The sequence below is a fragment of the Dermochelys coriacea genome, chromosome 3 (assembly GCF_009764565.3).
Source record: "Dermochelys coriacea isolate rDerCor1 chromosome 3, rDerCor1.pri.v4, whole genome shotgun sequence".
In the NCBI taxonomy this organism is placed as follows: domain Eukaryota; kingdom Metazoa; phylum Chordata; order Testudines; family Dermochelyidae; genus Dermochelys; species Dermochelys coriacea.
The window spans coordinates 42,700,736-42,717,872 of record NC_050070.1 but is presented as its reverse complement, the minus strand read 5'-3'; the positions used below and the strand labels follow the sequence as shown (position 1 = coordinate 42,717,872).

The 17,137-nt window shown below is 41.7% G+C and overlaps 1 protein-coding gene across 1 annotated transcript in view; it reads left to right on the top strand.

Annotated features, from left to right (window-relative positions):
- Positions 1–17,137, top strand: part of CSMD1 (CUB and Sushi multiple domains 1) — a 2,060,919-nt gene that overhangs the window by 1,629,699 nt on the left and 414,083 nt on the right.

Here is a 17,137-nt window from a genome sequence, read left to right as displayed (position 1 = left end):
TTTATTAGCGCTTTACAGGAGTTCTGACCTGCATTCCTGTTCTGGTCCCGGCAAATGCAACATAAAGACAGAGAGCACCCTTTGTTCCCCCCCCAGCTTTGAAAGTATCTTGTCTCCTCATTGGTCATTTTGGTCAGGTGCCAGCGAGGTTGTCTTAGCTTCTTAACCCTTTACAGGTGAAAGGGTTTTTTCCTCTGGCCAGGAGGGATTTAAAGGTGTTTACCCTTCCCTTTATATTTATGACACCATCATTGAGAACGCTTGGTTTTATTATAAAGTTTTGGTTTACCCAGTTTCATTTGTGTAGTAATTGTAGCGGTTTTTGTTTTATCTAAGATTGAGAGATTAAACCCTGGTCAAAATAAATGTCGGTTGAGGAGAATAAATCATATTTTCATTGATTTTTTTAAAGCATATATATATATGTTCAAACTGCATCGGTAGAAAAGAAAAAATTCTCATCCTCTCTGATGGAATTTACTTCTCTGTGAATACTTGTGAAACCCTCACTGTCAGGGACAACTTTAATTAATGCAGTTATTGCTGCAGATCAAATGTTTTGCCCTTGGAATGAAGCAAATTTCTTCAAACAGCATAAATGTTCTGGAAGAAAAAAATCCAAAGGGGTTACCAGCAGGCCTACATACAAAGACTTTACCAACACAGAAATAGCAACCTGAATATTTTCTTCTCCGTGCCCATTTTTTTAAAGCCATATTTTCATCAGCTCTCCATTCTCTTCATGACTGAGGTAGGGATACTCTTCACCTTCATTGCACACATTCAGAAGAGATGTGCTGTTGCCTCCAGGTACCTGCAACCACGAGTCTCCAGCAGTAATTTTGGGTACCATTTCTGTGACATCTGCTTGCTAGTTTTTTTGTCTAACAGAGGGAGTCTTAGCAAACAATTCCTGAGAAGACATTTTACTCAAAAATTATATAACCATTAAAGAAACAACTGGAAAAAAAAGAAACCACATTTTATACACAAGCTGGGAGGAGATCGCCACTCCCTTTCCAGGGGAGCAACTGGAAGATATTAATGTCTATCTGATGGTACCAGATGTAGAAGAACTGATTTAAAATACAGGGAATGAAGATCTTCCAAAAGGCTGCCAGCTGAGATTCAGAATGACATTTACAAATCCATGAATACTTTAGAACAGAAATAAAAATTCCTAAGCTATTTATTTAAGAAAAAATTAACAGTGGTGGAATGCAATTTTCTTATGTTCATGTTTTGTTGTTTGTTTTTAGTATGAAAATCTTCTTTTCATACATTTTCCATTTGCTCTAGCAGAAGAAATCATGGGTTTACAGAAAATTGTTCATTATAATCTATTGACAATTCTGCAAATTTAATGCTACACCTGGAATGTCATACCCGCATAGAAAATGTTCACATTTTCAGCACATTGTGCACCACTGTGTAAGAATCTCCAATGTATACATACATAAAATGACTACACAGAAATGGTTTATCATCCAATTCTACCTTCCCAGATTTTTCATTTTTCTTCTGCATCTGCAGTCTGTCCCCTATTTGATGGAGCTGGGCAGGTTGTGAGGCTACAGTTATGTAGTGCTTAGTATATCCTGAATCAGAGCTCTCAATCATGAAGATGTTTTATATCAGATGTTTTGAAATACCTGAGACACAACCTAGACATGGGGTTACGTTTTGTCTATATTTATTAGTTATAGATTTATATCCAGCATTCTTCAAGAAATAATAAAGGTAATTTAGATAGTGACTGGAGTTCAAGGGTAATACCTATTCACTCAAATACCTCAATGTAAACTCACCCTGAAGTCCTAGATAAAATAAATGCAGTGTCATTGTGAGCTCTGTGAACTTCTCCCAACCAGTAGATATAATTTAGCATGTTGAGAATACCTGATTCAGGATATACTAAGGACTGTGCTACTATGGAAATATGTGCTTGAAATTTGAATTAAGTGTGGAAATGAAGAGGAATTCATAATACACTCATCCCTAACTGCGTTGGCTTCTTGGTAAACCACACCCCAGTTTCTAGTTTTGTCTGTTCATTATTATTTTTCTATCAAATAAACAACGTGGGAGAAAAAATAAATCAGTTTTCAAAATGTGTATGGGTAGTAAAGCGATCTGCCCCTTTCAGGGCCTGTGGAGCCAGGGAACAACAAGACCTGGCCTAAGGAGAAGTCCAGCAGGCAGGGGGGTGTCCTTTCCCCAACCTCCCCGCACTCACTGGCAGTGGGAAGCGCAACACTGCATCTGGGAGCTGGCAGAGTGGAGCGGGCTGGGGCCACGTGGCTCCACTTCCCGCTGCTGCCGGTGAGTGCCTATCAGGGGTGGGGGTGTGGATAGGGATCAGGACAGTCAGGGGACAGGGAGCAGAAGGGTTGGGTAGGGGGTGGGGTTCTGGGGGTGATTGCTGCTGGGGGGTCTCTAGAGGGGGTGGTCAGGGGATGAGGAGGTGTCAGGGGGCCAAAACAAGTTCGATATAACGTGGTTTCACATATAACACGGTAAGATTTTTTGGCTCCTGTGGACCGCATTATATCAGGGTAGAGGTGTATTTTATTAGAAAAGAATAACCAGAGGAGAGAGACAAACAAAAAACCACATCAGCACTGAGGGGGATAGGGAAAGGGATGGTCCCAGGAAGAGTTGAAGTCCTGGGATGGTTAAAGATATGTGTATGTCCGGGTATCATATCCAACCTACTCCTTTGGAGTACAGTGCAGCGGGTACTGTACTTCAGCAGGACTAAAATGCAGAGGGATTGGTGTTGAGTACAGTGGGTACTGGGAGTCCTCAGGGCTGGTCTGTTATGGGGCAGGAGTTCAATGCAGCAGTACAGACTGGAGCGAGGAGGTTGATAAGAGTGTGTTGACGGTGTCCGGGTGACACATGGGAAAGAGTTTTGTGACAGTGTCTGCAGGGGAGGGCGGGCATGGAGCTGCTTGGTTTGCAGCGCTAGTAGCACCAGGAGCATGTTCGCTTGGCCCTCCATAATGTTTAAGAACCACTCTGTGGCTTCATTCTGGCATGCCACATTCTCCTTTTGGTCCCTTTTCTCGCTGTCCCGCCACTCCTTCAATTCTTTTTTTTTCAGCCACGGAGTGCATCATGACATTACGCAGAAAGTCCTCTTTCGTTCTTTGTGGCTGCTTTCTAAATTCTGCACAGATGTTCAGCTGGCAATAACAAAGAGGAAGGCTGGGCTCCCAAGGTCATATCTGTGAAGCCAAAATGCAACATTTTACAGAACCAGTACGGTTTGCAACACAGAGACCACTGATTTAAAACACAGCCACTATTCACATACCTGTCACTAACTGGCTGACCCCAGGCAAGCACACATGAGCTACAAGACTCCCAAAATGGTGACTAACTGCAGGGGAAGGGGAAATCAGTGTTCCAGGACTGTACTGTACACTGGGCACATGGCTCTTGGGGAGAGCCAGTACTGGGGTGGGGGGTAGGGTGCTTATAATCATTACTGTCCCCGTATTTTCCACAGGCTATGTTCATTATGGAATATGTCTCACTGTTGAGGGTAAGCAGGGAATCAAGGGAGGGTCTTCCCCAAGACTGCGGCTTCTGCCCTGGCCTTTATAAGGCTCGCCTGTGTGCAGCAATGGTCTCTCCCCTACCCCCCATGATGGCATAGTTGTGTGGGAAAGTTACCCTTAGTGGTGCAAGAAACAAAGCAGCTCTGCCAAACAACCTGCAGCAGCATATTGCTCAGTATGTCCATGAGAGTTTCCCAGAGATTTCTGAGGCAGCTTCCTGTGACGTGAGAGAGTAAATCAACACTCTGTTCCGCCGCTCGGACTAGGCATATGGTGGTATGCACATCATACAGACACAAACCTGCTTTCTGCAACCTTCCTGCCCCCAACAACTCGCTTCAGTGATTCCCAAAATCAAAGCCACTTACCAGGGGCCTCCTCTCCTGTTAGCACTTCATCAAGATCCAACAGCTGTGACTGGCTAGCCTCCTCCAGGGTAGAGAAGAGCTCCTGGCTGCATGCATCTCTGACCTCCGAGATGTCCTCTGCCTCTGTGTCCCCCTCCACATCCTCATCCAAGATTTCCTCCTCCTGGTTTGGTCCACTCTTGACTGGCATGCGAGCCACAGAAGTATCCACAGTGGCTTTTACAATGGAGGTGGGGTCACCAGCAAGTATCGCATCCAGCTCCTTGTAGAACCAGCAGCTCATGGGTGCAGATCAGAATGGTGGTTTGGCTCCCATGTAGTGGGCATTCCTCAGTTCCTTCACTTTGACCCTGCACTGCAGTGTGTCCCACTTTTGTCCCAGTGGCCCCTTTCTGTCATGCATCGTGAAATCTGTCCATAGGTATAATACCTATGTCTGGAGCGCAGCTCAGACTGGACAGACTCCTCTCCCCAAATGATAAGGTCCTGCAGCTCAGCATTGCTCCAAGCGGGGGATCGCCTGGTGCATGGAGCAGGCATGCTCATCTGGAAAGATGTACTGAGATCACTGCATGTGTCACCAAGCAAACAAGGGGACTTTCAAAATTCCCAAGGAATTTAAGGGGTGGGAATGACAGTTGGTCACCTTAGGGCAGGGCAATAAAGTTCAAACTGATGACCAGAGAGGCAAAAACAGGCATTGTAGGACACCTCACAGAGGCCAGTCATAGTGCTGTAATCGACACGGGTGTCTACACTGGCACCGCGCTGCTGTATCCCTGGTGCATAAAGCTGTACGCCTCTCATTGGGATTTTTTTTACAGCCTTGCAACTGCGCAGTTTCTGCGCACTAAGTGGCTTGGCAGTTACAACCTCGGGAGTTACAACACAGAAAGCTGCTTTACTGTGCAGAAACTTCCCAGTGTAGACAAGGCCGTAGGTTGCAAAGTTAAGCACTGAAAAGTTAAGAAATGCTAGTATTAAGACTTCCCTTGCAAAAGTGTGTATTTATGATGTGATCATTATAATGACATGATCATATACTACCTTTTTCAACAGGGCCCCTTCCTCATTCAGTGCATAGGATGGATGATGCTCAGGCCCCAAACCAACCAAAGCCTTCAATGAATTATTCATTTCTTCATGGTCTAATTTTAGGATGCTCACTGCTACAGTATCTGAATGTCTCATGAGAACTAAAGAATGTATCTCCACTGTGAGATAAAAAATTCTCCCCATTTAACAGATAGGGAAACAGATCAACAGCCTTGCTCAAGGTCACACAGTGCTCCAGTGGAAGAGTCAGAATTAGAACTCAGAACCTCCTAACCCTGTGCTCATTCATCCAGCCCATGGTGACTGTGGGCCTAAGTATCCACAGTGCCTGTTGACTTTGGTTGCAGCTGAGTGCTCAGCACTTATGTAAATCAGGTTCCAGATATTTCAGGATAGGCACCCAGATGGTGGGAAACACAACTGTCAACATTTTGCTTTAAGTGGTTGGCCAACATCACATAAGTAGACTTGAAGAGTCAGGGATAAAAGTGAGTTATTGTGTGTAGAGTTCATCTTTCTTAATTACAAGATCAGTAGACATTCTCTAATGTAGCCTCTAGCATGTCTACAGGATTGGATCTGACAGCCAAGATAGGTGGGAAAAACCCTATTTTGTGAATCCTGCTGGTGCTTAGGTCTAAACATTAGGCACTGAAATACCCAACCTAAACCCCCCATGTGAATCTAGCCCCAGATGTTGAGTGCCAAGTGATTTCTTTAAACACTATCCACTACAAGATAAAACTGCCAAAATTCCCATTGGATTGTGTTATATCATTGACAGATTGCCTAATCAATGTCTTAAGAATATGTGTTGAGTCCATGTTAGGGAGCTTTTGGGGAGAGCTTTTGGAGAGCTTGCAACCTCACTTCCAGAACAAGAAGAATTTTATGAACAGGGTAGGGTCAAATTAGTGGTGGTGCCACTTTCTGTTGTCTAAGCTCATCTATTTTCCTAAATGCATAGCAATGCATTTGAGAAAGTTTGTGCTCTTTTTCTTTCCTCGTCCAAAGGTAAACTGTAATTTATCACACATGTACAAAAAAAAATCTAGGGCCTTTTATGGATTTTTGGAAAGAAGTGAGGGAGTTCCAAAAGCAGCATTTCTACTATTCTTTCTAAATGTGGTGCTGTGACTCAAAGCAAGTCCTTAACATTTCCCTGAATCAATTAAACATTTATGAGCTAGCTTTTTCTGAGAGCATACACAGCTGGCAATTTGTTCTTACAGTAATTCATACATATTTCTTTATCTGAACTTTTCTGTCATTCAATTCAAGTAAAGATTTTACAGCTGGTCCCTTCTCCTGCACATAATGTAGAAATATTTTTTTCATATTAGCTATAGATTTCAATACCATGTAAATTATTTCCAGACATGGTGCGAATACTATGCAATGTCTATCATTTTGAAGTCTCATTGATTTAATTAAATAGATTATGCTATGGATGCTTAAAATGCAACTACTACTGAATGAGTATTTGTAGGCATTTATGTGTATTTTGAAAGCTGTGACAGTCACAGAACATTAGCACAGATATCATTTCATACTTCTACTTACTCGTTGGAAGGACAAAAATGGCGCAATAGAAAAAAATAGGTTATGTTTGTGAATTTAAATCAATACCAGTTTAGATAGTGCTCAACCTTCAACCCTGACAATGTTTCTGATCTTCTTTATGCTATCAAGTTATGTCATATTTGTTAACTTTAAAGCCTTGTGTGGGTGTGTGTGGGTGTGTACATACTTTGCTTATTGAATTAGGATTTTTATAAGTTTACCCTTTTTTAATGAGTAGATCCCATTCCTAAACATTTTGCCATATGCATGTCTGAAGATGGGGGTGTACTATACCTAAGTTAGAAGATCAGTGTTATTTACAAATAGAAAAACAAACCAAAAGCAAAATAGCAACTTGTTCTTCACCAAGGCCCAGCCCTATTATTGTTATAATCTATATCAAAACTATTATGGATTTGGATGAAATATGTTGGGATCTGCTAGAGTATAATGTTGGTCCTGCTCTAGTGCATAATATAAGAGGGTCAAACCTTTTTACTTTTACCCATCCTTCCCAAAACCTCATTATGGAGTTCTTTTCAGTTTTTTTGTTTTGACAGCACTCTCACACCCAACCCTCACCCCCAGTATGAGTTATGGTGTTAAAATAGGAATTGGCTTTCCCATTTTTTTTATTTGGGCCCCAAACTGAAAAAAAGCAGTTATGTGCTCAGGTCTATGTCCTACATAAATCCCCTTGAGAGTTTCCTTTGGTGGACGCAAAATGAACACCACAGTATCCATGACAATGAAGCTTACAGTTGAAGAATAAGTGTACTTTAAACATTACATATATGCCAATAATTTCCATTTTCTAAATGGAACAATGTTGCTCATGCCATCCTGGTAACTTAGGTAAGATATTACCCGGAGCAGAGCACTGTGGATAAATGAAATGGGCAGTTGATGAACAGACATTTGTCAATCTGCAAGTCTCTAGGTTTTGGTTTCATTTATGCAAATCAGGAAGTTTTAATTCAACTTTGTCATAGTCATATTCATGTGCCTAGAAAGCATTTGTACACTGGCTGTAGGCAGAAGTTTTTAATTGTTGCAGTTTAATATAAGTTAGAGGTATCTACACTTACTGTGATCATAAGGTGCTGTTGTGGTCATGTTTCATGACTGAAAAATGAAAAATCTGCTTTGTGACCACAGTCTCATCAGAGCACAGTGATAATTATACAAAGTAACAATGTGACTTCAACAGAAGGTCATTCCTTGGGGGCTTGGGATCAGATACATGGTCTGGAAAAGGGGTTGGAGGAGAAGTCCTACATATGCTTGAGAGAGAAAAAAAAACTTGGATAGGAAGAGGAGCTGGAGATAAGAATCATCTGAAAATACATAGATACAGATTCTGTCACCTCTACTCATGTTTAAGGCTAAGATTTTGTCAGGGATATTTTTAGTAAAAGGAATGAACATGTCACGGGCAAAAAAGAAAAATTCACAGAAGTCCGTGACTTTTACTAAAAATATCCCTGACAAAATGGGGATCTGCGGGTCCCCACACCGCCTGAAGTGGGGCAGCTGTGCAGGGACTAGGAGCCGCTTGCAGGAGCTGGGGGCTGTGGAGTACCCCTGCCTCCTGCAGCTCCAGGGGTCCCCTGCTGCCTTTGGAGGCTGGGAGCTTGGGGTGTTTCAGATTCCCATGTAAACCAGGAGCTTCGCGGTACCCCGCCACTCACAGCTTCAGGGGCTCGTGGTGTCCAGGAGCTTGGAAGTTCCCTCATGGCCGTGGCACGACCAACAGCTCCAGGGGGCTCCACTGACTGCGGGAGCTCGGGGGTTCCCCACCGCCCATCGTGGCTTGGAGCTCCAGGGGCTGTCAAAAGCAGCGAAGGTACCTTGCAGCTCTCTGCCTCCGCTGGCAGCAGGGGGAACTTGCAGTTCCTGACCACCACAGGCTGAAGTCACAGAGGTGACTGGAAGTCACAGATTCCATGACTTTCACCATCTCCATGACTAAATCATAGCCTTATTTATGTTTAGTAGTATCTTCCTGCATAAACAATCCCATTGATAGTAATGGACCTCCAAAGAACAGAGGTCCTACTTATTGTGAATAAGGGTGGTAAAATCTGGGCCCTAAATATGCACTGTTAGTATGAACCTTTATTTATCTGGAGTGAATGCAAAGTGGTAATTTGAAGCCAGTGGAAAGTCTAGTGTAAAATATGGTAATTCGTCTGATGATTGGGCTTCAGAAACTAGGCTTCAAAATGGCAGTCTAATTGTGTACTATATGATATACAGGGTTTTTTCCAGGCATGAACATGTGCACACAGTATCTCAAAAAGGAGAGAGTAGCTTTGGACTCTCACTCTCTGAATTAATAAATGTTAACTAGAACTTTAGGACATTAAAAATTCCATATTCATTGTCCAAGGTGCTAGCTTCTCATGCTTACAATAGGAATACCTGGTTAATGCAAATACTGAAGTTTTTAATGTCCTCGATAGTATTTATAATTTTAGGTCTAATGTATTGGTGAGTATTGTGTATCTGAAATGGGAAATTGAAATCTGTTGCCTGAAATGTGTGAATTATTATGTTCTCTTCAATCAGTCTATATAAAACTTCACCCCAAGTAAAAATGTGATCTGATTTGACTTTAAAATAAACGGACAGAAAAATCTTACAACCTTTTTGTTGTAAATGCCCCCATAGAGTTTCAGAAATAAGATTTAAAATAAGCAATGTATTTCTGTGAGGCATTTGATGATTTCTGATACATACACAGGCTAAAAAATCTTATGTCCTTGTTTGATGTTCATATATATTTATTTTACGGCCCCTTTACCTGAACTGTGATTTTTTTGCTTACAACCTTCAAAGATATCTTGTCATTTGAAGATATAAAAATACAGTTCATTAGACATTATATAGAGCAATAGGATGTGAAAGGACCAGCTTATGTACCTTGTCCTGGTGCTGCTGATCGGTGCAACATGAATAGCTTTACTGGGGGAAAAGATTTTTGCTACTCTTTGTGAAAGACACTCCAAGGAAAATGGTAGAAATATTCTAGATTTTGGGAGACCTCATCTGCATTTATCACATTTAGTTTACAAGTAAAATTGGACCTTTCTTGTGAATAGGAGTTGGGGAAGTGCTATAAATAGGTCACATTTTGCCAGATTTGTTGTTAACCTGGGGTAAGTACTGGTTCAAGTCAAGCTAGAACCTGCTGCAAAAGTATTTTGATTAGGTACAACTACAAGGTCCCAGTTTAACTGTGCAACTTCCTTTCTCTCTACTTGCTCCAAACCAATCTATTATAATACATGGTTGGAAGAGTTGAGAAGCCAGGAGGGTTTTTGTGATGACTGCCACTCATAAACAAATGTAACATTGTTGTTGAATGATGGTGCAGAGAAAAGAGCTGGCAGAGAAAAACTGCTATGTTGAAACAGGTATAAATCCGATTTTTATTCTAGTTTGATAGTGTGTTTCATCATCCATGTAAGACTTTACACTTTGAGAATTTAAGACAGATTTCTCACCCTATTTCCTAGGAGATTAATATCCAGATATATAGTTATGGTCACCTTTTCTTCTGAGCACTAAATACATGTTTTATTTTGTTCTGTGGAAGATGAAATTGCAACAATGTGTAAATCTGCACATTTTGTACAGATAAAGCCCTGTAGACAATCAACTATATTAAATGTCTATAATCCAGTTGGGGTGATAGCTGGTACTATTTTGTGTCTAACAAAGACGATAGGCAGTTGTGCATAATATGCCTGACACATAGTGTATCGTTGCCTATATGAAGGAACAAAACTTCTCTTTGTACCCACCTTTTGTCACAATAATCAATATACAGTCTCCCAAAATAATGATAAGAAGATATGAACAGCTATAATGGGTCAGACCAAAGGTCTATCTAGCCCAGTGTTCTATCTTCCAACAATGGCCAATGCCATATGCTTCTGAGGCTATGAACAGAATAGTAATCATCAAATGATCCATCCTCTGTCGCCCATTCTCTGCTTCTGGCAAACAGAGGCTAGGGACACCATCCCTGCCCATCCTGGCTAATAGTCATTGATGGACCTTTTCTCCATGAATTTATCCAGTTCTTTTTTGAAACCTGTTATAGTCTTGGTCTTCACAACTCCTCTGGCAAAGAGTTCCACAACTTAAAGGTGCATTGTGTGAAGAGCAAATAAAACCAGTTATTTAATCGGTTAGAGATATTTATCTAGGTGACTATTACCTTGGTATCTAAGTGCCTGTACCAGTAAAGGAACCCATCATATTTATATGCCTCTGTGATTGACACCTGTTCCTGTGAATTTCCTGTAAATGCTCAGAATATCCTTATTTGAGTAGCAGATCACACATTCAAATAATACACATTTGTTTAGATGGTACAAACATATAAACTCACATAGTGCATTTATTTAGTGATGTGATCCCACATTCTATGTAAAATCATCCAAATCCTGCTCCCTCCCCACCAAACAAAACAAAACACTCCTTGGTTCTTCTAAGTCTCTTATGCACCCTTAAAACTGCTTCAAACAATAAGCTGAGGCTTCCTTCCAGGTGAGGAAATCTTCAGACAGCATATTCAGCTTTCCAGGAGCAGGCCAGTCTTTGGCTGGTAGAGCAGTTGCTTCAGTCTGTGTAATTTTGAGTACCTCCCCTACCAGTCAACGCAGATGTTCTCAGCACATTTTGGGATCTAGATTTCATTGCATTATTATTATTATTACTATTTAATATGTTGGAATGCTCAAGTGTGCTAGGTACTTTACAGTGCAAATAAATGAACACATTCTGTGTCCTGGAAAGGTTGCAAACTAATAGACTGGCACAAAGTTCATTCTAATAATTTGAAAGCTTTGGCTCACACCCTAATTTCAGACATGACACAACAGTGGGAGGCACAAAATACTAGGCAGGGTCACAGAATGATGCATGGGGGTTGTCAAGGTTCCTTCCCCACTCTGAACTCTAGGGTACAAATGTGGGGATCTGCATGAAAGATCCCCTAAGCTTATTCTTACCAGCTTAGGTTAAAAACTTCTCCAAAGTACAAACTTTGCCTTGTCCTTGAACTGTATGCTGCCACCACCAAGCGTTTTAAACAAAGAACAGGGAAAGCACCCTCTTGGAGACGTCTTCCCCCAAAATACCCCCCCAAGCCCTACACCCGCTTTCCTGGGGAAGGCTTGATAAGAATATCCTCACCAGTTGGTACAGGTGAACACAGACCCAAACCCTTGGATCTTAAGAAAAAAGAAAAAGCAATCATGTTCTTAAAAGAAGAATTTTAATTAAAGAAAAGGTAAAAGAATCACCTCTGTAAAATCCAGATGGTAAATACCTTACAGGGTAATCAGATTCAAAACATAGAGAATCCCTCTAGGCAAAACCTTAAGTTACAAAAGACACAAAAACAGGAATATACATTCCATCCAGCACAGCTTATTTTACCAGCTATTAAACAAAAGAAAATCTAATGCATTTTCTAGCTAGATTACTTATAGATTACTTACTAACTTTACAGGAGTTGTAAGGCTGCATTCCTGATCTGTTCCCGGCAAAAGCATCACACAGACAGACCAAAACCTTTGTTTCCCCCCGTCCAGATTTGAAAGAATCTTGTCCTCTCATTGGCTATTTTGGGTCAGGTGCCAGCAGGGTTACCTTAGCTTCTTAAACCTTTACAGGTGAAAGGGTTTTGCCTTGGCCAGGAGGGATTTTATAGCACTGTATACAGAAAGGTGGTTACCCTTCCCTTTATATTTATGACAGGGGTTACAACAATGGGATTATATGGGTTCTCCACTGGCTAGTGCACAGGGTTGTGAAGTATTTTTCTTTGATTGTATTAAATAAAATGCTTGTCTTTATTCTAATTCTTCATATAAGTGGCTGAAGTGGGTTTTCAGTGGGGATTTCAAAGAGGAACAGTCAGCAGCCTGGCATATTAACTCCAAAGGGACACTCCATGTGGAGGAATAGCATGAAAAAAAATGGAGGGAGAGATCAATGGAGAATTGCAACTGGTATCATGGGTGGAGCTGAGAGGTGGTGGACAACACAGTTAGCATTGGGGTAGGGTTAGTGAGATGAAGCGCACATAATTAGTTGTTTATCAACATTTCAAAACCAACTGAAAATGAGGGTGTAATGACAGGGTATATAAACCCTGCACCAGCTGCCACTCCATACCTGCAAATCATGCTAGAACTGGAGGAGTTAAAAAGAGGGAACTCCACTCAGATGGGGACAACCCTGAGATGGGAGCAAGTGGTTGAGCTCTCTAGCTCCCAGAGAGAAGTCTGACATCCAGCAGAATCTCTGCCCTTGAAAAAAGGAGAACACAGATCCTCTGGGCTAAGAAGAGGAAAAAGACCTAAGACTTGTACTGGAGATTCAGTGGACTCTTGGATGTACTGTCATACTTCCAAGTCCTCTGAAGTAAGAGAGGCCAATATCCTCACTGAAGTTGCCTATAGGTTTTCTTTCTTTTCCTTATGCTTTTATTTAACCTCATTAGTTAACTGTGGATTGTTTCTGTTTGTTTCATTTTGGACCCTGAGACAATGTTTGCATAGCAATTAAACAACTCTGGCTGGCCTGGGTCAGCTGAATCAGGCTCACAGGGTTTGGGCTGTGAGGCTGTAAAATTGCTGTGTAGACATTTGGGCTTGTGCTGGATCCCAAGCTCTGGGATCCTGATAGAAGGGAGGGTCCCAGAGCCCAGGCTCCGTCTTGAGTCTGAACAGCTACACAGCAATTTTTAGCCCTGTGATCCTGAGTCAGCTGCCACAGGCCAGCCATGGCTGTGCTGCAGGTCTTGTTCCAATGTACATATACCCTCAGAGGGGAAGGAGCAGCCAAAGATCTTGGCCAAAGGGTTGAGTGCCGACCCTGCTAAATTTACACTCCCTGCAATTCCTGGGGTACAGTGGGGAAGCAATTGGATTTGCACACTTGTGCTACTCATGAAGCTTCTGAAAGGGGTGCTCTGCCAAGTGCACATTTATGACACATGGCACTAAGAAAAGTAAACAGGATTATGTTTAAAGATTATGGAGAAGTAAACAATTACCAAGAGTGTTATGAGAAGCTCCTATAAACACTTGGCTCTTCCTGGATGTTTGCGTCAGTAGATATACTGAATACAAACACACATAAATGACAAGTACTCCTACTCTTCAGTTTTTTTTAAAGGGCAGCTGAACGTGCAAGTAAATTTTGAAGCACTTCTTTGACATGAAAAATCTTGCACATTGCTGAGATTCTTAGAGTCCAACAGAGAGAGATGAGATTATGTCTGAAAGGTTATGAGGTTATGTCTGAGAGGGAATCTTTTTACATACTAAAGCCTTTGCAGCTATCAATTCTGATATAAAAACTAGACTGTAAATACCGTATTTAAGTTAAGTGGGTATACAGACATTTAAATTATGGTTTTGCTATTATAATTTTGGAGCTTGCATAGGAGTTCACCTTTAAAGTATTATGTTTTCAGGATTTATAAGTATACAGATTTGTAGGTATTATTCTTGAATAGTTATGAACATCATTCTATTTCATGTACATTTTTTTTCAACAAGTCGTTTGGAGACTGCATTACATGCTTAGATCAAAGGCAAGAGAATCTCTGTGGGCTAGAGCTTTGAGGAGCTTGTGGAAGCAGTAAACTTGCTACGAGGCAAGCTGAAAAATATTAAAGTAAATATATTATGCATAGGCGCCAACTCCGTGGGTGCTCTGGGGCTGGAGCACCCATGGGGAAAAAATGGTGGGTGCTGAGCACCCACCGGCAGCCCCCTATCAGCCCTCCCCCCAGCATTTTCTGCCTGTCTGTGAGCCCCAGAGATCAGTGCCTCCCCCTCCCTCACCACATCTCCTGTCTGCCACAATCAACTGTTTCGCAGATGCAGGCAGGATGTTGGGAGGGAGCGGGGAGGAGCAAGGACATGGTGTGCTTGGAGGAGGGATTGGAACTGGGTGGGAAGAGGTGGGGAGGGAGTGGGAAGAGGTGGGGTGTGTGTGGGGCCTTGGATGAAGGGATGGAATGAGGGTGGGGCCTGCATCAGAGCCGGGGGTTGAGCACCCCCCACCATTTTGGAAAGTCAGCTTCTGTGATATTATATACGGGGTTCTTCAAAAACTTATAAACTCTACTTTCTAAAATTAGCATCAGATAATAAACCTTATGACATGGAAATAGACATGCATGCAGGCATATAGGCTCCTTTCTTTCTGACACATTTAAAAAATATCAAAAGTCAAAACTACACTACATAAAAAACAAAGCATAGCTCTCATTGCAGTATGGAGCCAAATCTTCATTGTCAGTCACATTTTTTCTACTTCTTTTGCTTCAGAGTTCTAATTCTGTTGATAATTAAAATGATTTATTTGTGAAATTTATGGAGGGTAGGAAGTTGCACAAAGATCCTGAAATTGCAGACTAAGTTAAATGGGGAGGTATACTATATTTAGAAAATGGTAATGTAAGTCAAACAACAATATAGAGGAGGGGAAGAATGGATAATCTGGCTTGGAAGTTACCGAGTTCTCAATTATAAACCACTTTATGCATCTGTAGAAGAGAATAAGGGGGTGCAAGGCTCCTTGTCACTGTCAAAGGGTGAGCTGGGCTGCTGTGGGATTAAGCTGCCCAGCTCTCAGATTTGTAGATTCTAAGGCCATTTTGATCATCTAGTCTGACCTCCTGTATAACCAGCCCATAGAATTTTTCCAAAATAATTCCTAGAGAATATCTTTTTTTTGAAAACATCCAATTTTGATTAAAAATTGTCAGTGATGGAGAATCCACCATGTCCTTTGGTGAGTTGTTCCAATGGATAATTACTTTTACCATTAAAAAAATTATGCCTTGTCAAGGTTCCTTCTCCACTCTGAACTCTAGGATACAGATGTGGGGACCTGCATGAAAACCTCCTAAGCTCATTTTACCAGTTAGGTTAAAACTTCCTCAAGGTACAAACTATTTTATCCTTTGCCCTTGGACTTCCACTGCCACCACCAAACGTTTGTCTGGGTTTACTGGTAAAGCATTGTTTGGAAACGTCTTTCCCCACAAAATCCTCACCAAAACCTTGCACCCCCCTGCCTGGGGAAGGCTTGATAAAAATCCTCACCAATTTGCATAGGTGAACACAGACCCAAACCCTTGGATCATAAGAACAATGAAAAAAAGCATTCAATTTCTTACAAGAAGAATTTTAATAGAAGAAACAGTAAAAAGAATCACCTCTGTAAAATCAGGATGGTAAATACCTTACAGTGTTATTAGATTCAAAACACAGAGAATCCCTCTAGGCAAAACCTTAAGTTACAAAATAGACACAAAGACAGGAATATCCATTCTATTCAGCTCAGCCTATTTCCTCAGCCATTTAAAGAAATCATAATCTAACACATATCTAGCTAGATTACTTACTAAGTTTCTTTCTAAGACTCCATTCCTGTTCTGTCCCCAGCAAAAGCATCACACAGACAGACCCAGACCCTTTGTTTCTCCCCCCTCCAGCTTTGAAATTATCTTGTGTCCTCATTGGTCATTGTGGTCAGGTGCCAGCGAGGTTATCCTAGCTTCTTAACCCTTTACAGGTGCAAGGGTTTTTCCTCTGGCCAGGAGGGATTTTAAAGGTGTTTACCCTTCCTTTTATTTTTTATGACATGCCTCATTTCCATTTTGAATTTGTCTAACTTCAACTTCCAGTCATTAATCATGTTATATCTTTTTCCACTCGGTTGAAGAGACCATTGTTAAATATTTGTTCCCAGTGTAGACGTTTAGAGAATGTAATCAAGTTATCCCTTAATCTTCTCTTTGTTAGGTGCAAGGAACTCAATCCATTTAGTTTATGACTCTAAGGCAGGTTTTCTAATCGTTTAGTCATTTTATAGCTCTTCTCTGAACCCTCTCCAATTTATCAGCATCCTTCTTGACATTAAGTCTGGACTGTGCCTAAATCAGGTAACTGAAAGTTATGTGACAACAACCCAGAAATGGTGCTTGCTGTAAGAAAGGCTATGTTTCTCTTAGTTAAAGACCAGGGACTGGGAAAGACCTGATGCAAGTCTCTCAAAAGCAGCCTGAAGAGGCGCAGTTGCCTGAATATGAGCAGAGGCCCAGGATACAGAGTGGGACCGATGGAGGGATCTGTGACCAGAGATGCTTGGTGGAATATGACATAGAGGCAACGGTACTAAGGCTTTGGGAAGAGCCAAAAGAACTGTGTCGGGCTGTGATGAGGAGGGTGTGAGCTGCAGAGATGATATGATGGAGTGTCTAAACCTGGCAAGTTTGGTATATTATAATCCTGGGATTGAGAGGAGAGGAAATTGTGCAAGGAGTAAATGACCACTTCTCTGTATAGACCCTGGGGCTGGAGCCAATGACAGAAGGAGGGACTGGGCTTCCATACACCTCAGCAATGACACCTGAAGGTGGGCAGATGCTCCAGTGACCCAAAGCACAGAAAGGACCATGCTTGGAAGGGTAGAGGGGTGCTCTTGTGATTTGTTAATCCCTTCTGCTCAGTGTGGAATTGCTTGTCCTGGAGGGTCAAAGGA